The sequence below is a fragment of the Lissotriton helveticus genome, chromosome 3_1 (assembly GCF_964261635.1).
Source record: "Lissotriton helveticus chromosome 3_1, aLisHel1.1, whole genome shotgun sequence".
In the NCBI taxonomy this organism is placed as follows: domain Eukaryota; kingdom Metazoa; phylum Chordata; class Amphibia; order Caudata; family Salamandridae; genus Lissotriton; species Lissotriton helveticus.
This window is the reverse complement of record NC_136061.1, coordinates 2,102,333,552-2,102,358,518: the sequence shown is the minus strand read 5'-3', so window position 1 is coordinate 2,102,358,518 and position 24,967 is coordinate 2,102,333,552. Positions and strand designations below refer to the sequence as shown.

At 41.7% G+C, this 24,967-nt stretch overlaps 1 long non-coding RNA gene across 1 annotated transcript in view; it reads left to right on the top strand.

Moving 5' to 3' along the window:
• Positions 1-17,046, top strand: part of LOC144824144 (uncharacterized) — a 173,997-nt gene extending 156,951 nt beyond the window's left edge. Inside the window, exon 3 of the long non-coding RNA XR_013608909.1 lies at positions 16,817-17,046. This is a non-coding gene — a long non-coding RNA (uncharacterized LOC144824144). The remainder of the gene's footprint in view (positions 1-16,816) is intronic.
• The last annotated feature ends 7,921 nt before the right edge of the window (positions 17,047-24,967 follow it).

The window sequence follows — 24,967 nt, the reverse complement described above, 5'->3', positions numbered from 1 at the left end:
CTGATAACTAGAGGCATAACATATTCTTGGCAGACAGGCAGGCAGAGCCAGGCCGGGCACCGCGCTGCGCGGCAGGAAGTAAGTGAAGGGTCAGGGATGCAGGTGGGGGCTGCATCGCTCCTCGGAGTGGGTTCAGGAGACTGGAGCTTGAATCTGGTGTCCGGGCCCTTTGAGGCCTAGTAACGGGGACAATTCAATAGAATAACGTGCACAATGTAAAACGTTGGCAACATAGGCCTAATACTCGTTGCTTTCACAGGAACTGGAAACTGGCATACTAACGTTGGACACAACTATAATTGCGTCTTTAATCGATCATAGGGGGATATATGCATATCGATCATGTACATATAACATAGGATGGGGAACACGTAGGCACACATGGCAAGGCAAAATTCAATTTTCCTCACATCCATGCAGGAGATATTCAAGAACTTAGCTGTATGTCACTGAGGGGTGAATACTCATTGTGCCGCACTCTGATTACCCACTCTGTTCTCTGGCATCGAAGAGATGGCCCAGTAGACTAAGCCTCCCTGGACACTCTAATGTGACGTCAATTGCAGCAGCTGCTTGTTGGCATGATGGTGGATCCACTGTGTCAGGCATGCTAGACAAGATATCTTCTTTTTGTGGGTAAATTACCTATCCGCAGGTTGTTAGTGCTGTAGGCCAGGAAACATGGTGGCTGGGTAACATATGGAAAAAACAGAGGAGAAAGGGGTTGCTTGCTTCATGCACGTGGAGTCAAAGCACAACACCAGCCGCTATAAAGCAAATAAAGACAACAGAAGCATTGCAAAGGATTTAAAGATTAATGGTCATGAACCTTCTGGTCAACTCATACATAAATGTACTTCACTGACACACAAGATAAAATTGTACAATATATGGAGTGTTAATGTTGAAAGCCGATTCAACCTGGTTTATGAAGCACAGCCGTCGATAATCATCATTTACTAAATAATGCTGTGAACAGAAGCATTGCAAGGTGGAGATCAACCAGCTGTTACAAGATGCAAATTGACACTTAGACAAAAAGAAGTAAATGACTTACTGACCTGAAGGGGTCATCATACTACTGCACTCAGTGAAGTTGGCTCAAGGGACACGTTCTGAGTTGTGCTTATGGAGCCGTCCATATTTGAACCGACCCATTCAAAAAGTTGCCGAGTGGGGCTCAGAACAACTTCACAGGTCGTCAAAAAATAAGGAGCAGAGAACGACTCTCAGAATAGTGAAATGTTTCAGATGGTTGCACAGAAAGTCACGTTTCTAGCTCTCATAAGAGATTACTCAGAGGCCAGGACAGCACAAGGTCTCACAGATGAGTTGCAGACACCCAGTGCCAGGGATCCACCTGAGGTGTCAGTAAGTTCCACACTGGTCTACAACGCTGCTATATCCTTGAAACCACCAGCACCTTTCGATACGCCCAAAAAAACTAAATATTGGCTATAGATAGTCTGCATGGATAGAGACATTTGATGATTTCATTGAAGCACTTGAAGAGACTGATAAAAATAATTATCAAGTATCTCAAAAGTCTTGCTGATGATGGTGAGAAAGAAGTCATAAAGAAAATGCAGCGAACTGACGAAGAAATTACACATTGTCAGATCAAAGTAAAGCTGAATCTCAAATTCAAACCAGTACCAAACGATGATTACGAAAGATACATTTTCATTCAAAAACACTAAAAAGTTGGTGAAAACATTGATGAATTTGTGGAGAAACTTGATATGCTTATCAAACACTGTAAATTTAATTAAGAGAAAGCTATGTGACTTAGAGTTATTGATGGTTGCTTGTCAGAATCATTCAGACAACGAATGCTGAGAGAAACTCGTAGGGGCAGATCTACAAGGAAGTGCTGCAGCGCAGCAACGCAAGCCCTTTGGCTGCATCATGCTGCAGCACTTCCGAAGCACAGGAATGCAACATATTTATAATAATATGTCGCATTCCTGTGCTCTCCCCTGTGCTGGCGCACAAAATGCAAGCAATGCGCCGGTGCAGGCACCCAAGATTTTTTTGTGCAGGAAGGGGCACCTTCCTGCACAGAAAAATCACTACAAGCATTTTTCTCTTTGCTTGCTGTAGAATGCAGTAGGTATTGAAAGAGGAAAAAACTAGGAGAAATGAAAACATTTCTTCTTGTTGCGCCTCGCTACGCCTCCCCTGGGAAGGCGTAGCATTGACACACATTTCCAGATTTATGATTGCTCGTGAATCTGGAAATGTGTCTTGTTCAATGGGTGTTGCGTGGGAACACCCACAGCAACACCCATGGAACGCCCCTTCCACGCAAAGTGATGTGTGTGAAAGAGCCTTATTTACAAGGAGAGGAAAATTCACGCAGGGTGGATTTTCCTCTCCTTGTAAATATGGAGAAGAGAAATGCGCCTCCAGTACATCACAAAAAGTGATGTTATGGTGGCACAGGGGGGTTGTAAATCTGCCATAATTCTGGAGCAAGTGTTGATGGCTGCCAGAGCTGAGGAGCATGCTGAAAGACTAGCTGCTGACATGGAGGCCGGGGTGCCCAGAGTAAATCAGTCTTGAGCATAAAAAGTGAGCCAAAACAAAAGACTGAAGGATATAAGGTGCTGTCTACAAGTAAAAAGAAGTTAAGTTTAAGATGTGGATTTTCATTTACACATGAAGGTAAATTTCTCACCTTTGGACAGATATGCAAAGGCTGTGGGAAAGAAAACTATTTTGTGATGGCTTGTAAAGTGAAGAAAAAAGCAAGTGTGTCATGGCCACTAGAACATTCCAGAATCAGCGTTCAAGGCATCCCCACAAGGCCAATCGGCAACATCAGTTGAGGCAAATTGACACAGAACGTAGTCAGTTGTCATCAAAATCATTGTCAAACAGTTGATCCACCTCGTATTCTTTGAATGTGAGAAAGACGGTTGCGCCCAGTCAATGTTTACCCCAGAGAAAAGTGCACATGTCGAAATGGCTGTTTGCGAGGACAAATATCAGTCAAAGAAAAGTTGACATGCCAAAGCACCAAAGTCATTCAAACATTATCCAAAAATTACATTGAAAATAAATGAAAGATCGGTACCTTTCATTATCGACAGTGGCACATCAATAAAAATATTGCCTGAAGAGAAAAACAATTAATTGTTTCCATTGCCTCAACTTCCACCATTGAAAACCAAAGTGTATACTCAGACTACATTGATGCCTATAAAACGTGAAGTTTCCTTTGTAGTGACATTGAAACACAAGAAAACTAAAGTATAGGCACCCATCCATGCGCTTCAAGGTACAGCTGCAAATGTCTGTCTGCTTAGTTTCAGTACAGCTGCTGATGCGGGACTGAGTTTTGTGAATTACAATATGAATGCTCATCACAAAAGAGTGAGTCAATTTCCTTAATTGTTTCACGGTTTGGGAAAGCTAAAGATTATGAAAGTAAAGTTACACATTAATGACGATGTCCCTGTTTCTCAGAGACATAGACAAGTTGCTCTACATTTACAAGAAGCTATTAAAAAATAACTTGAATTATTATTTAAGCATGGCATTATTGAGTGTTCAACTGGTCCAATGCCATGGATTTTCCCATAGTTGTAGTTCCCAAAAAGGATACTGAAGGAGCTGTATGCATATGCATTGATATGCACCAAGCAAACAAGGCAATCGAATGAGAACATCGAGATCCACACATTGCTGACATGATAACGCAATTAAATCGTGCAAAGTTTGTTGGCGCTAGCCCTGTTGGGCTAGGCACTATCCTGTACAGCACAATGGACCCCCCGTGCTCGAAGGCATATTCTGACATATGCCTGCAGAAGTTTGTCCCAGATAGACCGTGCTAACTCTCAACTGGAGAAAGAAAGTTTAACTGTTTTATGGGCTTGTAAACATTTCCATGTATTCCTGTATGGAAGGCCTGTTATGATCGCAACTAATCATCAAGCTTTATTGACTATCTTTGGCAATCCAAAAGCCAAGATGCCTCCTTGCATTGAACGGTAGGGAATCCGGTTACAAAAGTATAATTACGCCATTGTACATCGTCCAGGGATAGATCAAAACCCTGCTGACTACTTTTCCAGAGTGCCTAAATTGGGTCAAGATACTCTATTCAAGACGACTGACGCCTTCATTAATTTTATTGTACAGTCAAATACGCCAGCTGCCATATCGTTAGCCCATACCATCACTACCATGAGCCATCATAGTGAGATGCTGAAGTTGAAAGATATAATTACACATCAGTCGTGGAATACCAAAAGAACAAAAAACATCAAAGATGAATTGTCTATAACTCAGGAAGGAGTTATACTGTGAGGGTTGAGAATCCTAATTCCGTGGAGTTTAAGACAGAAAATAATTGAAGTGGCTCACGAAGGACATTGTGGAATTGTTGGCACCAAGAGAGCTCTCTGAGATCGAGTTTGGTTTCCACATTTAGATGAGGGGGTTGAAAATTAACTCAAGGCCTGTCATCTATGTAAGTGCCTCTCCACAGTCATTGATCAACATACTCTTACAATGTCAGAACTCCCTAAGCATGCATGGATGAGAATAGCCATCAGCTTCTTTTGTCCACTCGACAATGGACATCATCTGAAGGTAATTGTGGAAAAGTACTCTTGAGTTCTATTAATGGAGGATCTCTCATCCACAATTTATGAGTGAGTCATTGAGAGGCATTTTTGCATTTTCACAACATAGGCGTTTCAGCCAGTTTGATATCTGATAATACCCCATTGTTCAACAGTCGAGAATTCAAGGATTATGTGGAGCATGTGAATGTAAAGCATCAGAAGAGTACTCCTTCGTGGCTGCATGTCAATTGACTTGTTGAGTATTTTATGCATACGCTAAAGAAAGTTATACAGTGTGCATCTCTTGAGAGGCTGAATTTGCAAACGGTGTTGAATTCCACCTGGCAAGCATATTGTTCAACACTTCACTCAACAACAGGCAAATGTCCTGTGACTTTGATGTTCGGGAGACTAATGACAACCAAGTGACCTCAATGGACCAACAAAAGAGAAGGAGGCAAGAATACAACTCAAATGAAAATATTGATTAACAAGGAGAAGGAGGCAAGAATACAACTCAAATGAAAATATTGATTAACAAGAAAAAGATGAAAGCCTATGCTGACATGAAGTGACATGCAAAGAACATTGAGTTTTAAGGCATGAGTAGGGATCACCCTCCAACGGTGAAGGAGAAAATCTGATGCTCCATATAATGCTGCACCTTTCCACTTTGTATCCACCAAGGGACATATGATGACTGTCAAGTGTCCTGGGAAGTCTATTACCCTAGACGCTTCTCACTTTTGAGTAATCGGTCTTTTGACCAAGATGTTGAAAGAAAGACTGAACCCAAAACCCCAGTGACTGATGTTGCTTCTTCTCCCTCTTCAAAGATATCTGATGATGAAGATGATAGCTTCCAGTAACCAGATCAGGTTGAATAATTAAAGCGCTGGGAAGGTTGATTGAAGAAATGTGATTGTGTATATATATATATATATATATATATATATATATATATATATATATATATATATATATTTCAAGCAAAAAATAAGTACGCCGCACTCTTCTCGGTTGTTTTCAAGCGATTTATTCCAGCTCAAACAAACTTCCTTCACCTACGCGTTTCGAACAGTAAATGTTCCTGATCACGGTAGTTACAAGTCCGTTGTTAGATTCTATTATATATACCCTCAAACCCATGTAACCAGTTAGGAGGCATTGTGGGAGGGGTAGTTTACTTTTAGCTTTGTCTAAAAAACCTTTATCGAGTTTCCATATAAAGCCTTTCGCCAACTATGTATATTTATGGCCTTGATGTCATCATTTGTGATTTTGTGTCATCATTTATTTTTGCTTGCTGCAAAAAAAAAAATAAAAAAAAAAATATATATATATATATATATATATATACATATATATATATATAGTTGACTTATACATTTTTTTATTTTTTTATTTAACAGAGAGGGAGATGTAGCGTCTTGCAATATTTTATGACGTGAACTTTTGCCTACTAATGGATTCCGTAGAGCTGTGACGTAGGTGTCTAAGCGCAATGCCATGAAAGGTAGTTTTAGAATGTTTAGTTTGCAGTTACACGCAGCAGAATAAAGGCAGAATAAAGTCATGTAATACAAAGCTCCGTGTGTTGCATGGTCATTGGTGGGTACCCAGGCTGGGAAGACGCTACATAGTGGACTGACTCTATACAGTAAACCTGATGACTTAACTGTGCTTGCAGTGAGGTCGGTCTTTTGTTGCTTCTGGATTGACTCACTTAATTAATTCCTGGTTTACATGGGCCTGAAGTAGGGCAGTTCCCTGCTGCTTCTAAATGGACTTTATATAATACTTCCTTCATAGTGCTTCCAGGGAGGATGGTCCTCTGTCATTCCTATGTTGACTCTATATAATACTCCCTGGTGGTTGAACACTGCTTGCAGTAGGGTCATGTTGCAAAGAAACTTGAACGGTCCTGATATGTATAAACCTACTATTTCCCAAGAAAAACTCAGGCCACGTTACAGGCTTCAACGTCACGGGACTGCCCTTCAACATTTTCTCACTACTACACATCTCTCACTGTTCTGTCCACCATCTTGTCTATCCAAGTATGTCTACACTAAATATTTAATTGCAGACATCCCAGGATGTTGTTTATAAGCTAGTTTCAAAATAACCTCTTGTATATCACTCGGAAAAATGCACTTTCCCTCTTTAAATGAAAGTTCCCCTTTAATTTCCAACTCAACAGCTACCTTATACAATGGCAGCAACTCAGGTCTGACCTCCCATTTTTTGGGGACAACCCTCTAACACACATTTCTTGGCTGTCTGCCACAACCCACCCCTCATTTCACACTCATTCCAGTATTCTTCAGGAATCTCCTCAAGCTCAGGTTTCACAATGTCCTTAATAGTGTTAGTGTTAGTAATAGCAAAATCATTTACCGCACCAGCTCCATCAGTTTGCTGACATGGCAAATGCGATAAACAGTCAGCTGTAACATTTTCTTCCCCAGAACAAAGCATGCTTTGAAAGCATACTCCTGCAATCTTGAGGTAAGTCAAGCAATATGTGCTTTTGAGTTCCACCCTCCACCATTAGTAACCACTCCTCAAGAAAAACTTGCTACCGACACATAATTTCTGAAATGTTCCATCACCCAGACACACATCAATAACTCTCTCTCAGTCAGGGTATACCGTCTTTCACTGTCATTCAAGGTACCTTAAGCAAAAGCAACAATTCATTGCTCTTTCCCACACCACTGAGTTAAAAACCCACCTATTCGGTACATACTGCTTATTCACTGTGATTACCCATTCCTTTTTCATGCAGAAAGGTTTCAACATGAGGGTTCTCACAATGTCTTGTTTAATGCTATTGAATGCCAGCTGCTGTCTCGCAGACCAAACAAACTCAACTCTCTGCCTCAATAGCTATCTTATTGGTTCCGTTTTTTTAAAATGATTTTTTATTCTAAAGAAATCAAGGCACAAAACAATCAGGCAGTAAGTACAAGCATTATATCCAGACACTAGTAGGTTCTTGGTGATCGACATATTGATGACATATTTTTGGCTCCATTTTTGTGGCAAAGTCCTTAATGAATTTACATTAATATTCACACACTCCAGCCAAAGACAAAAGTTGTTCCTTGTTGGTAGTGCTGATTCTTTTACAATAGCATCTACATTAGATTTCTTGGGCACCACTCCATCACCAAACAAGGTCCTCTACCGAATTTATAAACATATTGTATTTTGATCCTTTAAGGGTCAACATATGTTTTTCCCGCCTACTGTATACTTAGAAAATGTGATGAAGGTGTTACTTTTCATTCCTTGAAAATATTAGGATATCTCCTGCAATCCTGGAAACATTTTACATAACCATCAATATCCCTGACAATATGAAACATTGCCCTCTGAAACACACAGGCTGCTGAGGCTAATCCAAAGGCCATTCTGTTGAACTGGTATAATCCTTGTGGTGTAATGAATGCTATCAATTGCTTATAAACATCAGTGAGCTCAATCTGATGGTACGCCAACCTCATATCTGAAGGAGAGAAAATGTTGGCACCTTCTAACATAGATACCACTTTGTTGATATTGGGCAATGGGTGGCAATCAACTAAAATATTAGCATGTAAGGCCCTCAAATCCACACACAATCTTAACATTTGAGCTCCTTCACGAGCCCAAACTATTGGAGGGACCCACTCAGATGACTCGACGTTTTCAATTATACCATTCCTAATCAACTCATTCAACTCTTCCCTTAACTCCTCTGTGATATTTATTGGTACCCCCTTAGTTTATGTTTCTCAGGTACTGCAGTTCTCTTTATTTGTATCTTCTGTCTCTTAATTTACTCAATTACTTACTGAAACCATTTGGAAATTGTTCCATGATTTTTTTTTCCTCATTTCCTTCGTCAATGCATAGTACCTGTTCATCACTTCCCTTGCAAGCAGTAACACAGGCTCACTACTTTGGGGATTTAATATTGTCCCCAACTTCCACTGATCTCTCCACCCTAGAACATTTACAGCTCTTACAGCTCTTACAGCCACATACAGTTTAATCTGGGCGTGCCTACTCTTGGATTCCAATACAACGCTCACATATTCTTCTATATCGATGGTAGAGCTGTCAAGGCTTTCAACATTTATTGTCCATCATACCACCAAACTTTTCAAGGAAATATAATTCTCTGGTAATCAATGTTCCCTCAAATTATTTTTGTTTTTGTGCTGAAGCAAAGTGTTTGTGAGCGCACTTCATTCAACTGTGTATGGAATCAAGATTGTAACATAAATACCTGCTTTGAGGTGTATGGTCCCCAGATGTTACCACAGAGAGGGACAGGGACTGGGTTTCCCATCAGTACAATATAAAGTGGCACAGAATTGTAACATTTTAAAGCAAACATATTTCTGGTGTTACTTTTTATTATTAATATCCTTTACTTGAAATTACAGTGGGAAATAATATTGGTTAAACCTAGATAGAACTTTATAGAGTTTGTTCCTCTTGGAATTTGGACATTGTAATTAGGACATCTTTGGCAATCATACTAGCAAAAGCACACAGGAATGACCCTTGGTCAAACCTAATGAGATTTAAGAAGAACTTTACAGAGACTTTCTGGGGTCTTGGGGAAAATAAGAGTTATGTTTTGAAGTATATTTGATCAGTGACTATTGTGAAAAATTACAGTGGGACTTCACATTGGTTATGGGACTATTTCTGAGACCATTGTTGAAATACAAATTGGATATTTAGCTGGTAACACTGATCTTATATGGCTACAATGTTACCTCATAAGTACTACTTCATTTGTGAAAGAACAAGGGCTATGCCCACCTTTTCCTCAGAAGCCCACCAGTGCCACTTTTGAATGTCGGGGTTGCCGAATACAAAGTTTCTCTTCTCTTGATTGACCTAATGCTTACTTCATACACCACAGTACTCTCCCCATCTGTTTATCTCCCTATTCAATGTTGTTTTTCAGCCCTTCTTTCTCCCTTTTGTACTATTTTGATAATTCTGATAATTAAAAATATGTTTTGGTCCCCAAACAAAAGTGCTGGTGGGCCACTCCTGCAACCATCAGCACAAATAAGCACAGCTTACAGTGGAGCAAAGCTTATGGGAAAATATGGATTTTCCACTGGAACTGAATGGAGATTTAGAAGGCAGCTCTAAACAAATGGATAGAGATGGGGGCAGGACTGCCTCATACTGTCAGCAGTCCTTGCAGGAAGGACTGCACAATGAGGTCTAGAAAAGACTGCTAGCAGCATGACAAATGGTCACAGTAGGGCTAGACCACTAGGATTTGTGAAAGGTGGCTTGGGGATGACTGTGCTCAGGGTGGGAGCACTGTCTTCATCTCAAATCATAAAAAACAGATGCAAGCAAGTACTGACAGAGATCTAGAAGTTATTTTCTAGCCTACCTGTTCATTGTAGTTTGTCCTTCTCCTCCAGCGCTGCACATACCATTTGGCAGAGTAGGCACAGTGCATAGCAATTGAAATGGTGATAAAGGTCCAAACATCTAGTAGAAGACCCACCACCTTCTCTTCAGCATGTAGCTAACCTTGGTTGCACATACAAATAGACATATTTTCTCTCTCACGCTTATTTACGCTGAGAATTTATTATAGTAAACTAAAGGTCATTAGATGGATAAGGCTCCACAGTGTAAGGCTGTTGCCTAGATGAAATTAACTCATATTGGAAGCAGCACTGCTGAAGAGCCCTTGTATACTTTTCATAGTACTAACACTTCTCAGCAGACCACCTTTTGATAGGACAGGGTCAACATGTCCTTGAAGGGGTGTACTATTATTAAAAACGATGCAAAGAAATAATAGGGTGCTATAAATATTGGCCAACAATAGAAAGGATTTTAAAATGCACTCTGTAGAGTGATTTGAGGACTTTCTATAAAGTAAATGGTTTACGATAAATTCCCATTAGTTCATTGCAAAATCTGTGAGCCATGTATAGTGGCACAGATGTTATATTCTTTAAATCTCATATATAGACTCACTTGTTGTGTCTGCTTCACCTAATTTAGCAGTTTGCCGGCTTTCCCTCTCTCAATTTCCCTTTTATCTCTCTAAGTCTTTCCCTCCTTTCTTTCTCTGTCACCCATTCTTTATTCTTTGTGCCTTGTATTCCTTACCTTAGGTTCCTCTGCCTCTTCTGTATCCTACTGTTACAATCGTCTTCCTCTTTCAGGTCTCTCTTGCTCTCTTCCACTGAAATCACTTATCACAATGTGGATTTATATCCCTTTTACATATCAGCATTCTTGAAATAAATTTGGGCAGTATAAACAGCAAGCATCTCGTCTAGGTTGAGAGACATGGATTTATATTTTTTCTGCTGCCTCAGTCCGTTTAGGTATTGCCATATCGGGCCTGTAGACATACCTAGCACAATTAGCACAGCGCTTCCCAAAAACACCTATTGATGCACACATGAAAAACACTAATACACATACATAATTTTTAATGCTATCGTTTGTTAGGCACCTCATAGCCTAAATATAGCAGGTGTTGTACAAATGGTTGAAGATTAAAGTAAAAATAGTAGAGAAAAAAATACACAAATGAGTGAAATGCTAAAAGCCATACCTAATTGCCATGATGCACCAATATTCACTCTTCCGCCTTCAATAATTGACTATTTCTGTTTTACATTCTCCTCTTCGCCGAAATGTGTGATCCCAGGCAAGTCATTTTACATCACTGCATCTAAGTTACCATGTCATCTAAAGAACAAGTTCCTAGACATTGACAATCACAGACATGAGGAGTTAAATTTGACATGGAAATGTATTAAGTATACTTTTCCTACAGAAGAGAGCTGAGTCTGACCCCAGTATCAAGTTCTAAAACTTCTCTTAGTATACTATGTGTCTGTGCCTGTGTGACAATAGTCAGGATTGAGATGTCCTCCTGGTCAGTACGGAGATACATTGGCAGAAAAGCATATGTTTTTGTGCCGGGAAATATGGATTTGCTGCAGGTCCACACAGACGTAGCAGCGAAGAGTCTTCAGCAGTACTTAGCACAAACTTAGTTACAACCATCTTATTTTGGATATTGTACTATTATATCCATCTATCTGTCTGTCTGTTTACCCGAAGCAAAAAAAAATGCCAAAGGGTCTGTTCTTATCAGCAACCAATTTCTTCAGTTTATTTTGAAAAGCTGAAATAACTTTATTTAAAACATTAAAAAGGACAGAGCAATGCTTCTGTCTAGAAAGGAAGACACGAGAATGTATATTTGTGTTAAAGAGAAGCTTATTTAATGAGAAATATCACCATTCCAAAGAAAAAGCCGAAATCTAACTGGTGCATTTAAAAATAAAAACGTGATTTTGCATGTTGTTAGAAACTAGACATGCTGCTTTCCCTTTCTGACCTTTGAAACCTTTACAGTTTCAATAAAAGGAAAGCTAGCCTAAAATGCAACCGTTTACCAGCTCGCATAAACAAATGACAGTATGTTGATAAAGAAGCATTTATCAGTCATCTGCTACAGGGCACAAGTCCTAAAAAACAGAAGTGGGGAGACGCTGTCCCCGGAAGTGACATCACGACGGGAAGTGACGTCACAAAAGGTGGCTTGCACCATCGGGCTCATTGCCTCCCTTCGCTCACCCCTTAGATGCGATTGCATCTGAGAAGTCAGCGTGTGAGCAGCGTGCTGTGAGCTCCGATCTTGTCCCAGAGAGGCCAAAGAGTGATGTCCAGCTGTTTGTCAGGGGGGACGACGTCCACCCGGTAAAATAAGTGGGGGGTCGCCGTCCACCCGCGTGGTACCCCGACTTGAGCCCTGATCTGCTACATGAAAAATGTACGGGCTGTAAATCTATCTCTGCGCAGCATCAAGAATGAAGATGAGCGGCCGCACAGGCATGCACCTTTTAGCGTTCTGTGCTGGTAATAATGGTGCACGGGGAGCCAGAATCAGCGATAAGTTCCAGCTCAATACCCACTATATGAACCACACACTTAGGTGGCCTTTTTACCATTTGGTATGATTCACATTTCCCATTCTCCTCAATGGACAACATGATTCCCCTTCCATTCACTGTAACCTTAACACACTCACAAAAGGACTTTGTTTCCTTCACTTCTGTAGAACATGACATTTTACCATGCATTTGCATGGTACCCTTTTTGTCCTCCATGCAAACGCATGCAAAATGTCCCACTCAACGACATTTTTTGCATTCGTTACTTAAGGCAGGACACCAAGCACAAGAAGCAATGTGTGTGTTGCTACCACACCTGTCGCATGCACCACATGTTTCTGTTTTCTTAGACACATTAGCATAATTTGAACGAGGACCTCCTACATTGCACACTTTCATGCGGCACTCATCTGGACAATTAACTACACATATATCCTCAGCACAGCCCACTTGCATACTACTATTCTTCACAGATTACATCTATTTTTTTGATAGTTCTAAAGCTTTTGCCATTTACCACTCAAGTTCCGCACACAGAAATTCTAACAATAAAACTGGAATCATACCAGTTTTCTTTAGTATGCATGGTCGTGTACCGCCCACCCCAATCCATGCCCTCATTTCCCCAAGTATTTGGGAATCTGACTGCGCAACTTGTGATTAACCACACTAGGGTCTTGATAGTCTTCGATTTTAATTATTGGCCGGAGGACAGCAAGGAAGACTCGACATCTCGGGAATTTACTGAAACTCTGGCCAGCCTAAACTGCACTCAGCACATACACACAGCCACGCATAACAAGGGACACATCTTAGATCAAGTGTGGACTCAGAACCTAGTTATCTCACCCAGAACAATTCTTCCCTGCGTGTGGTCCGACCACTATTTGATCACATTTACGATTTCGGGTGCCACCGCAGTTGTCACTTCCAAGCCTGGCAGTATGAAAGCCAGGGACTGGAATCAAGCAAACATTGAGAAATGTCATACTATATTAGCCAACACAGTGCCCCAGACTCAAGATAGCGCAACCTCCAGCCAATCTATAAACCTCACCTTATGGCTAGAGAATGCATGCGATATAGACGCCCCTCTAGAAATGATCAAATCACGAAGACCTCATGATGCCCAAAAGTGGTTTTCCCCAGAGCTGAAAGAAACCAAATTAAAACTCCGACAACCCGAACGGAAATGGAGAAGACACTACAATCCTGCACTTAAACTAATGTACCTACTTCTCCTTAGAGAATATAAATCTTCTATTCTCTCATGCAAAACTGAGGAGATCTCCGCAAAAATAACGAACTCAGCCAATAAATCAAAAGAGATCTTCTCAATTGTAGAGGAAATCACGGGATGGGCTAGAGTGTTTGCACAGCCTGAGCAATCTCAGCAGCTCTGTGACTCATTAAATCACTATTTTTTTGAAAAAATTACTGTAATAAAAGCGAGCATCCCTCATATTCCCAGTACACTCTTTCCGATCAGCTAAACCCCCATGGCTCTCAACCAATTTTCTTCTATCACTTTGGACTCCTTTTCTGAACTAATGATCAAATTCAAGTCAGGCTCTCCCCTCGACAGCGGTCCCCCCCACATTTTGTGCGAAGCTTTCACAGCCTGCCCGGAACCCCCCTATATCCCTTCTCAACTCTTCACTTAGCAGTGGCTCGGTCCCAGAGTCCTTTAAAGTTGCAGAGATCCTTGCTATACTGAAGAAACCTGGCGCAAACCCTCAGGTAATGAGCAATTACCGTCCAATTTCCCTCCTACCATATCTTAGCAAGATCTTGGAGGCTCATGTAGCAGGATGTCTGAGCTCCTTTGTTGAAGCATCCTCTCACCTAGCCACCAACCAGGCCGGCTTTCGACCTGCTCATTTGACCGAAACGGTCATTCTGTCGGTCATGGATGAACTTCATAAAGGAGCAGATCAAAATACTGCTCAGGCTCTAATTCTTCTTGACCTGTCGGTCGCATTTGACACGGTCGACCATAACATCTTGACTTCAGTCGTTCTTGTCAGACAGGTTTCAATCCGTCCGTCTGAGCCATTACTGCTCGACGAAAGGCAGACTCCCCTGTGGAGTTCCACAGGGTTCCTCCTTATCCCCCCTCCTTTTCAATCTTTACATGCAACCTCTGATCACTGCTCTGAGGGAGATGAATGTTTTGGTGTCTAATTATGCAGACGACCTGCAATTAATCTTCAACCTTTATCCCACCAGTTCATCAGAAACCAACTTGCGTGATACTATGAACTACATCAGTAACTGGATGAACTTGAACCAGCTCAAATTAACCCCAAACAAAACTGAGCTGATCCTGACAGGCGGCAACACCAACCCCAGGAACTCCAATTTTTGGCCCACCTAACTGGGATCTCCGCCTGTTCCTGCAGCAACGGCGAAGAGCTTGGGGATAACGATAAGTAAGGACTTATCTATGTATCCACAAATCAACTCAGTGGTTTCTGTTTGCTTCTTTATTTTAAAGAAAATAAGGAAGATAAAAAGATTTCTCTCAAAGGATGCATTCATCTTGGTGGTCCAGGCGTTAATCATTTCCAGACTTGATTACGCAAACTCACTTTACGCCGGTATCCCAGCCTACCAAGTGCAACTCCTGCAATTGATACAGAATCACGCAGCTAGGCTTATTTTTCTACTTTCCACCCGCCATCATGTCAAACCCCTGCTGCAACAACTCCACTGGCTCCCTGTGAGCCAACGCAGCGCATTCAAATTAGGCTGCATCGTACACAAAGCTCTGCAGGACACCGGTCCTGAGTTCATATCTAATAAGATCAGGAAATATAATCCCTCCCGCATCCTCCGGTCATCCGGCCACCATCTTTCGAGCATTCCAAGATTCAAACGAATTTGGAACACTCTCCCTCTTTTTATACGACTCATCGATAATCATCTTCAATTCAGGAAACAGCTTAAAACTTGGCTATTCTCGTCTGCCTATTCCAACTAACTCATCCCATCCTGTAGCGCTCTGCCCCTCAAGCGCCAAGAAACCTACCCTGTGTACGTTGCGCTATATAAACAATTTTAACATAACATAGAAATGGCATCCTGCAACGTAGGATCCCCCCATGACTCACAATTATTCCTGAGTTTTTTTGTCTTTCACATAAACGTGATTTGGTCCCTATTCATTTCATCAGTCACAGGACCAAAATTACATGTCATTGATACGGGTCTGGCTCTCAAAAAGCTGTCAAAACCTCATCAAAAAATTCTCCACCATTTGAGCCCTTGTGTAGAATTTGAACCTATTGAGAGCAATGTTGGTCATGAATTAAAACCTATATTCCATTCTCAGTAATGATTCCTCACATACATCAGTGTCTCCTTAACCATCCACAATAGCCATCATGTATGTGATACATTCTTCTTACCTCATCATCCAAGGTATAGTAGGTTCTCATTTTATTATTATAAAATGTTTGTTTGAGGATCAAACTGCATTGTATCTTTATTAGGTACTCTTTCCACATAAATATCAAAATGAGATACTGACCAGAACAGACAGCTCCAAATGCTTTATTTTCCTTCACTTCCTGGACTGCTCAACCAACAGAGCGAAATCAAGGACATACAAACCAATACGCTGTAAAATGTGATACGATGTACCATTCACTTAAAGGCAGGGGAATGAACCAATCAAAAGAATCTTTCGTATGCAGATCAATGTAGTTAAATTATGTTTTCCCCAAATTAAGATGGCTGACATGATACACTAACTCCAATCATTGGCGTAACAAAACTTGAGGAGGCCCCCCTGATAAAAATACTACCAAGACACTTAAGGTATGCTTCATAAAACTATGGCCTTCATTGCCCAGTATATCATTGAGGAGACTTTATTTTTTCTCCTTGATTTAGACCAGCGGCTATATATAATGGTGTCCATTTTTGGACTCAATCTACAGACATTTGAATCCACATTAGATAAAGACTTCGATAAGATAACTGTGATAAAAATGAAAGAAATGTATATAGAGTGAATGTTGAATTAGATGAGACAAAACTGTAAATATATGTAGATGTAGAATGTAAATATGCAGATAGTGATATATAGAAATATGTACAGATAAAGTTTGACGGTTTCTAGGGTAGAGAACTGTCGGCACTAGGAGAGGGTGTCTATGAATAACCTACATAGACAAAAATGCTAGCAAAATATATAGATAATGAATGTCACATGTTGTTAAATATAGATTGTTTTGTTTTCAAAAAAAATTAATTGAGAATTTTCTATTATTATAGTACTTAATCATGAAGTGAAAATACAGAACTCCTGACGAAGGCTACTCGCCGAAACGCGTTGGATTCGGTTTTGTATTTGGAGATGATAATCATTTGCTGATATATGTACTAGAATATGTATCATTGAAAATAAGAAGCCATATAGACTGGTTGTATATATATATTTTGAATTTTATGAATTATTGTTAAAAAAAAGTATACAAACTGTAAAAGAAAAAAACTATACTATATTTATGAGAAAAAGATAATTAAAAAAAGTTTTATAAATTCACATACTATGGTGTTAGTCAATCTATTAGGTAACAATGTGTGATGTTATTTAAGGAAATATACACATAACCTGGTGTACAGGCCAGCTTTCACAGAAAGGCCCCCCTGCAAAGTACATGGAGGCCCCCCTTTCGTACTTACACAGAAGCTCTCAGGCCAGGGTACTGAGTTGATGGGGCCCCATGAATCTCCCCCCCCCCTAAAATGCAAGGGCTGCGGGGGCTTTTGTTACACCACTGATTCCAGGTGTGTGCAAGCGGGGCAAAAGTCAAAGAAAAACTGCTCATGTGACATCCTTTTAGTGTCACTCTATGCAAAATCCAACAACTCGCGTGGGTGAAATCTCTGTTATATCATGCTGTGTGGTGCGCTTTCTATGGCTCATGCAGACTGCACGGGACCTGTTTGAAGCAGTGAAGGAATTATGTGGCCAGTGCAACCACTTCCAGGATGACTCGACGACGTGAGCTAAGAGTTGTTGTAGATGCTGGGTCATGCTCTGGGAAGTGCGAGGCAGGGTTGAGCAGTCACATGCTCTATTCCCAATACTGAACCCCAGGGGAAGCATGAAAGGCAAGTGCTCGCCCTCCCCAAAAAAATCAAAACACTCCCTGAAGGAGAATGTGGTACAATTGGTTGAATGCTGAAGGGCCCACAGTTCAGGGGCTGATCCGTCATCACAAAGTAAGTTGAAGAAATAAGTTCTCAGAGGCAAATCCGCTCCTGTGCTGCATCCTTATGCCACTGTCGCCATTTGTTGGAAAGGAATCCATCCGAGAGTAAGATGATAAATTTAATCTTAGCAGCACTCAAACAAATCTTCACAGGAAGACAGCCAAAGTTCAAAAGGTTTGTACTCTGCATTCCATAATCACACATTCCAAACCAAAGACAAACAAGTGCATAATTACCATGTGAATCACAATGCAAAAGGTTGTCCACTGCTGCTCGGGGTTGACTGTGTTTAATATTCTGTGATGCTTTCAGCTTGTCAGCAGTAGGGTCAGCCCTCTATCACTCCTGGGTTGACTCCGCATAGGACTCCATGGAGGTTCAACAGTGCCTCTAGTGGGTTGGGTCTACTGAGGCTGCTGTCCTGACTTCATGTACCTTAGTGGACCCCACAGGTGAACATCAACAGTGTTTTCTACATATGATACTGTCCATCCCTAAAGATGGTAAGAATCTGCATGCGCTACTGCCTCTGTTCTCTCACTCTCCTTAACAATTCATGCTTGTGTGTGTTAATATTTGACACACCGTGCTTTCACAATGGCATGAAAACGACACACAATTGCCAGACAATTGTCCATATAAGTCACACTACATTCTTCCAATCATGGCCTCTGAATGGAGCCATAAACCCGAGGGAAATCAGAGTGCATCATGACTAGGCTAGGGCATATGATGTGCTATGTAAATAATGTCATAGGGCCACCTAGAATTAAAGTAAGCTTAGCAAGGAGTAAGAAAGTAATGTTCAAACACCAATACAATAAAAAAGTGCATGCTTGGAATGCGGCAGTTTGCCAAACATTTTCTACTAATGTACTATGAGAATCAGTAACCTTTACCAATGCACTGCTGTATAAAGCATTAACTGGAATTTGGTACCCTAATTCCCTGCCAACAGTGCCCATTGGCATTGGTCTTGCTCTTGCTCTTGTCAATGCGTCTCCTTACACTGTCTCCTTCAGAAAAATCTACACCTTCAATGCCAACTCTTCCTCAAGCTAACCTTTGTAAAGCTCTCTGGAGACTCGCAACTAGATATGTTGTTTGTACTATGGAAAACCCAGAAGTAAACATGTTAATTCAAATTACTGTAAACATGGGAAGAGAAAGAGCAGGTTTTCTGGAGCTTCAAATTAGAAAAACAGGCCTTTGGGCCAACTCAATAATATATACACCCACAATCATATTAAACTATTTTCCACCCAACTAAAAACATTCCTGCGTGCTGACTTTTTACAGCAGTTATATTCCGAGAATACTGGGTGCAGCAACAAAATAAGCAGTTTTGCAAATTGCAAAGCTACGAAAACACCCCAGGGGCCCACGAGGTTACAGAAAAAAAGCACCTGGACATCATCACCAAAATCATACTCATGGGAAACCCTCTGTGCTGGTGTCTGGGACTTGGATAAATGAGAAACAGATGTGGCTGATTTTCCACACATATATTACCCATGCATGCATCAAAACAGATCTCCCCCCACCGAAAGTTCTAGGTCACCATAGCGGTATGGCATGGCTCCCACTTTGCATTGTGCCTAATTGCAGTAACTAGTAGTCTGCGCACTCTTTACTAAAAGCACTGCCAATAAATGAAATTAGATTACAGCTCATGTCACATCCAGTCCTGGCATTAAGACAAATGCATCTCAAAAGAACATTGCTTCGTGCCTTTCATTTGTCAGCAATTAGGAAAAAACTTCCCTTTCTGCCTCTTGTCTACAAATGAAATTCGTCAGACCTGGGGAGGACTACATGACAGAAGTTCCCAAGGAGATGAATGTGCACACGGGCTTGTGAACATCGTTACTTTCAGAACAAATGCTTTATAGTTTTCACATTTTTAAATAGAGGGATAATAAGAGAGGAATGTATCTCTTGTGCACGAATCTCAAAACATCAAGAGGTGGAAGAGGTGTGGCGCAGCGGCCAGGGTGCTTGACCACGGGGTTCAAGGTTCGATCCTCGGCGCCAGCGGCGGGTTAGCCCAGTACCGTGTGACTCTGGGCAATAGCTCGCTTAATCTTCCCGATGGCCCCCAGCGCCGGGACACCTCTCCCTTTCATCAACACACAAAACTACATCATCTAAACCAAATTAATATTAAAACGTAAAAAAATATGACGAATAAAAAGTTATGAATCAAGAGCAGTCTAGACAATTTATGCAAGGAAAGGTGACCGAAAATGATCAGCAATTAATGGTTGGAGTGATTTACAAATATTCAATAGCACCTATCACAGGACACCTACACTCCATTGGCCAAAAACGCTTTTCAAAGATTAGAGAAATATTTAAGGAAATTCATTTGTAACTTGAAACTGTCTAGGATTAGTTAATAATGTATTTTTGCTTTAAAAGAATGGATGACTTTTACAAAATTGCATAAATAGTATACAGGTGACCAATGTTACCATTTAGCCAATTGAGTCTGATAAGAAAAGATAATGGTTTAGGTTTAGCTCTTCTTTCAGTTCGATGGGTGTGGCTCAGCCTATGGTGGGGGTACAACACTGTTATTCTCCAAGTATCATGTCAGAGTCTTTCTAGAGTAGGCTGATAATGTCATTGCTCTTGGCCAAGTGTTCACAACAGATGTAAAAATGTCCTCTGCACTTTGACAGCATATCCTATTAACATAGCACTTAACAGTCTACTTTTGCTTGTATTGCTACTCAAGTGTCTTTCTTCTCTTCAACTGCTGCTCATTGGTAAGGAGTTCCCCTCTAAACCCTTCCGATGTTGATGCCCTAAAGCCAGTATGTGCGAAGGGTACACCTCACCTTTACTACGCCCGCCTCCACTGATGTGCAATCACCGCTGGTCTCATCATGCCAATAAGCCCTTCTATTCACTCCTCAGGGTGGCACAATAAAGGGCAAGCACAAGGCGATCATGAATATCAGTTCAACATTCACGTCCTGACTATTTGCTGGTTTGAGCCTTCCCAAGCGCCACTTGTAACTTTCTTCTGCAAATCATACCTGCATCTTATACCTGAAACTGCATTCATCGCACTTCTTCTGATTCACACTTGTGACACTCTGCCACAGATTGCAGAAATGTCTAAGGGGCACATTATCAAGCACATGCGATAATTATGCACAATTTTCATTATCGCCATCTATCGCTGGATTTCAGCGCCGAGTAAGCGACGTATTATTAACGCTTTTCACCCAGGTGATGTGAAATTCAGCGATAGAGGGTGATAACATACATTAGCGTGAGAAAAGCAGCAAAAAATGACCTGCTATAATGTAAACCTTGATAATAGGCAGGTGTGGACTTAGCCCTGAGATCCACCTCCCATGTTACAGATGGCTAAATCGGATTAATAACAGGAGTTAAAATCAGGCAGGCAACTAGAGCCAAATTTCGGGAGGGGGGGCTGAAAAAGATTTTGGGGGGCTAATTCTTCCAGCCGTAACCAGAGTGGCTGTAAGATGGGGTGAAAACATAATAAAAGCCTCATTTACAAGTAAATGGCCTTTAACAGACGTGTGAAGTACTCGGGTGCGGCTGCAATTAGACGTCGCCAGCCCACGAAGCTGTGTCAGCCCGGGCTGACACACATGACGGGGGTGGGGGGCTGAAGCCCCGTGAGCCCAATGGGTGTTGCGCGCCTGGTTAAAATCCTGCGATAAAGAGGCCTTAGAGCGACTTTGATCATCGATTCGCGGGTCTGAGGCATCCATGTGTAAATATCACAATGCAGTTTTAGCGATGTTTACCCATGTTGTTCTTTGAGGAACGCCCACTTTGCATGTCTTTAGTGATAATAATTTCTGACATACAAAGTGGAGAAAAGACGGCTGCTAACTCAGGGAAACACGCGTTAGCGTGTCCTTGATAATAGAGCGATATTTAAATCGCCGCTTTTTGGCTGAAAACGTCTGCTATAGTGGCAAAATTGGGCTTGATAATATGCACCCAGATTTCTCAATAAAATATATGTGAAGCTTAATGAACACAACGGCACCCAAACTAATCATTGTCAAAAAAGCTAAACAGACCTTGAGTAGTATTTCAATTTCTGTTGCTGTTTATCCATCACATTTTTATACCTGATTATACATAAACTTTTATGTGAATTTATATAGGTAAGAAATGGCTCTATCGCCTTGTCATGTTCTTCTATTTTGATGACCACATTCACTTTGTTTTATTTCTTTAGTTAGGCTCGGGGTTAGTTTCTTGTTACCATATTCCTAAAGACTACTGCACGTGCACTGTGCTTCCTGGGTTTCTGAAAAGATGTAGGAGTACTGATCAGCCCAGCACCTCTATTTTTCCTCTTTGTGGATGGCACCGGGAGCACAACCTTTTTTGTTAGTACACTAGAGTTTATATCTTCATATTAAGCAGGAGCGGCTGGTCCATTGGGGCTGAAGGGCCACGCCCCTCCACCTTTAGACCCTCATGAACAGTGTCTGTCAGGCTGCACAGAGGTCAGCCTGACAGACACTGTTCCCTTTCAGTTCAAGCAGCCAGGAGACAGACATGCACATTTAGCGCAACTTCTGGCTGCCTGGGCTGAACTTTGCTGGGCTGAGAAAGTCACAGCTCCTGTGGGCGTGATATTCTCAGCTCAACAAAGGTCCCTGAGGCCCTCCCCTCAGTGACGAGAGGTAGCGTCACTGATTGCCTCGCACCTGGGCGCTTCAGTATTATGCCCTGAAGTGCCCAGGGTCGAGTGGCAATCAGTGACCCTTCATCACAGAGTGGGATGGGGTCAGCAGTCTCACTGACCCCATCCCACTCTGTGATGATGTTGGAACTGCTGCCTTCCCTCATTGGCTGACCTTAGGTCATCCAATGAGGGAAGGCAGCAGGCCCAAGCCTCCTGGAACCTCAGAGGCAGAGCTGGCAGCAGGTAAGTGATTCTTTTCTTTGAAACTGTTTGGTGAGGGCCTGTGTGTATGTATGAATGTTTGGTGAAGAGTGTCCTGAATGGATGTGCTTGTGTGCGGGCGTGCATGAATGTATGAATGTTTGGTAAAGAATGTTGTGAATGGATGCATGTGTGTGCATGTGTGCGTGTGTGTATGAATGTTTGGTGAAGAGTGTTGTGAATGGATGTGTTTGTGTGCATGTATGTGTGGGATCACATTGCTTTGAGTGTTATGTGTGCGTTAGAGTGTGGCTCGTCTGCCCCCCTCCCTCCAAAACTTACCTGCCACAACTGATATTAAAATGCTTAAAGGGTACTATGAAAAAGTTAAACACACAAAAGGTAATATGAAAAATGCTGGCAATTTCTCTAGCCCCTGGCAATCCCTCAGGATAGCATCCCAACCTATTGTTCTTTTGCTCTCCATGCCACCTCAGTTTAGACCCAGCCACATACAAATCAGTCTTGACCATGTTCCTCAGAGGGGTAGTACAGCCCAAACTGCCAAGCCATGTGCTCCTTAAACCAGAACACAAGCAACCAAGGGCCGGTTTTGTGTTAGTTGTGGGGCCATCAGCCAGGTACAGCTTGGTTCCAGTACCCATGTCACTTAGGGCGGTACATGAAAAACACAAAAGGCGATGGGAGGAATGCTTGCAATTTGTCTAACCACTGGCAATAGCTCAAGTAGTATCCCACCCATTGTTCTTTTGCTCATCATGCCACATCAGTCTGGACCCAGCCATATGCAAATCAGCTGTGACCCAGCCTAAACTACCAAACCAGGCCCTCCCTGAACTGGAACCCAGGACTGGTTTCACCCTAGGTATGGGCTTATCAGCTGGGTACAGCTTGGTTTCTATCACACAGTGAGCATGGGACCCATTTTGAAACCAGCCCTGGGTTACTTGTGTACTGGCAACACTGGCGCAGCAAGGATCCACTTGGGCCTAATGCAAGGAAGGACAGTAAAACAGTCATAATTGGAGTTTAGCTGGTCCCTCACACTCTTGAGCCCCAGTGTCACCGCACTTGCAGCATCTGTGATAGCTATTGCCCTACAAAGCAAGCTGTCTCTTCTGTCCACCACTCTGGGCTATCATGCTGAAGCAGACTGCCTGTCACTTTGTGTGAAAAAAAAGCCCCAAATCTCACGCCCTGTTGCTTGGGACCTTCTCCCTGTTCACCAAGGGTGGCCTGAATCCTAATGCTCGCAAGGAAAATAGGCTCCCACACACCTTTTTGGTAGTAAGTCAGTCGTGTTTGGAGTGCAGTGGCCCCTTGCAACAATGCTCAGTGACATAGCGCCTGCAGCAATAACACAAGTGATGGCCTATTTTAAAAAAAATGATAATAATCAATGAGCCCCCATATCTTGTCCGCTTTCATGGAGCACCTCTCTGAGGAAGATGTCTCTGTCCAAATTTGCCCCCACATAGCATCCCTTCTCTGTGCCATCTGTTTGATGCTACCCATAGTTACTGCTCTTTTCTACAGGGCTTTGTATCTGAATGTGACCCTGTTGGCCTCCTCCCTGCCACCGCCTCCATTCACCTGAAAGGACAACTGCATTCAAACAGAGAATGAAGACAGTGGGATCTTAAGGGAACAGCACTCTAATTGGTTTTTAAGTTTTATAAGAACAGTTTCCATACCTTATGCTAAAGAAGAACTGTGGCTGGCCAGTTAATGCTGACCTTGAAGAGAGGATGGGGTACTTGGCTGTGAAGTCAAGGGAAGGAGGGAGAACTAAAGAAGGGATAAGCTTTCTCACCAGGGTATCTGCTACCTGAGAGAAATGTAAATAAGTGCAATTGGTTAAGAAGCAAATGTGTAGGCTGCTTGGGAGCCAGTATAGGCTTTAACTGACGGAGTCACTTGAAGCTGTATGGTGACAAAGGTTTATTCTTTTTGAGAGGTTAAGTAAGTGTGCTACCAGCTGAGTTCTGGAGTGTGTGGTTTTTAATGGACACTCGTATAAAATTTACACTAGTCTGAGCATTGCTAAAGTATATATTTTGAAGGCACTTATTTTATCTTAAACATTGTATTATATATATATACATATATATATATTTTAAAGCACTTGTTTTTATCTTAAGCACTAATCATCTCACAGCAGCCTGCCTTATACTGTGTGTAACACTATTGTAAAATAATGACTTACATATTCACAGTGTTTTCTATCACAGGCTGGGACCTCATAGCACTACAAATACACAAGCCATTATTTCCCACTGCACCACCCAGAATCC